Source organism: Hylobates moloch, unplaced genomic scaffold (assembly GCF_009828535.3).
Source record: "Hylobates moloch isolate HMO894 unplaced genomic scaffold, HMol_V3 SCAFFOLD_7, whole genome shotgun sequence".
NCBI lineage: Eukaryota > Metazoa > Chordata > Mammalia > Primates > Hylobatidae > Hylobates > Hylobates moloch.
Genome location: NW_026652282.1, coordinates 86,371,095 through 86,372,894, shown reverse-complemented (window position 1 = coordinate 86,372,894; position 1,800 = coordinate 86,371,095).

Here is a 1,800-nt window from a genome sequence, read left to right as displayed (position 1 = left end):
TTTTGAGACAGGGTCTCACTCTGTCACCCAGGCTGGAGTGCAGTGGCGCGATGACGGCTCACTGCAGCCTTGACCTCCCAAGTGATCCTCCCACCTCAGCCTCCTGAGTAGCTGGGACTACAGGTGCATGCCACCACACCTGGCTAATTTTTGTATTTTTTGTAGAGAAGGGGTTTCACCATGTTCCTCAGGCTTGTCTTGAACTCCTGAGCTCAAGCAATCCACCCACCTCGGCCTCTCAAAGTGCTAGGATTATAGGGGTGAGCCTTTGCACCGGGCCTTTTCTTTTTTTTCTTTTGAGATACCGTGTCTCGCTATGTTGCCTAGGCTGAACTCAAATTCCTGGGCTCAAGCGAGCCTCTTGCCCTCAGCTTCCTGAGTAGCTGGGACTACAAGCGCATGCCACCATGCCCAGCTTTCCACATTTAATATGTCTGCATTGTTCTCAAATAGCAAATGCCAGCCTGAGCAACATAGTGAGACCCTGTCTCTACAAAAAATTTTAAAATTCGCTGGGTGTGGTGACACACTCACGTAGTCCCAGCTACTTGGGAGGCTGAGGTGGGAGGATCACTTGAGCCTGGGAGGCCAAGGCTTCACTGAGCCGTGATGACCTCACTGCACTCCATCCTGGGCAACAGAGCAAGACTCTGTCTCAAACAGAAAAAAAATAAAATAAATTGTAAAGAAAGAAATAGCAAATAAGCAGCACATTTATCTCTGAATATGTCCACAACAAAAGTTTTGTACCTTAAATGCTGCAAATTATAAACATCACAAACTGGAACTAAGCAATGCAGGGCCAGAGGGCTGTATCTTACTTATGTCTGAATTCACTTTTTTACATTTTCTCCCCTTTCACACAGTAGATGTGAATCTATAGTTGTTAAATTGTATTTGGAATCTGTGACACCACTGTCCATTTGGCTGTGTTTTCAAATCCAGTTTGTTGGCCAAATTTTGGAACTACGTCAATTTCCACCCCCTTTTGGATAGTGAGGACGAGCTTCCCCACACTAAGCATTGGCCTCTAGGATGGTCAACCCACAACGTCTTCCTCTGGGGACCCGGTATGCAGCAGAGCACTCAGCTGCTCCTCCCAAGTCTCATGGCGAGCTCTGCATTTGGGGCTGTTCCCACTCCCTCTTTCTTTTCCACACATACACATGCATATGTGCACACACACACGCACACACCAGATCTTTTTTAAATTTTATTTTATTTTATTTTAAGTTCCAGGATACATGTGTAGGATGTGCAGGTTTGTTACATAGGTAAAAGTGTGCCATGCACACAACAGATCTTTAACTTCAAAGTATCCTGGAATGATCACATCAGTTCATTTCCTTCTGCCCTTCTTTTGGTCATTAGAATGCCCTCAACAAGCTCCAGCCACATCATTTCCACCTGTTGGCAGATATAGCTGTCAAGCTGCCCCCAAATGAGGTCATATGAGAAACAATTGTCTGTTGATGGCAGCGTTTTTCCAGTGAGAAACTCCAATTGGCGAACACAGGAGTTCTGGAAATATTTCCTAAATCTAGTGGCCTAATATCATCAAACTCCTTCCTACAAAAACAAGAAGAATTCATTATCAGAGAAGAAAGCCTGCTGAGCCAGGTGTTAGAAAGACCGACAAAGCCAGCACCCCAGCAGGGTATCTTGGCTCGTGAGTCTGTATTGACTAAGAAGTATTCAGGAAGAAAATTAACTTTTAAAAGACCTTTCAATAACAGATTAGTGATTTAAAACTTTTTTTTAGTCTTGCAATCCTTTTAAACAATTAGTGGCATAATTGGA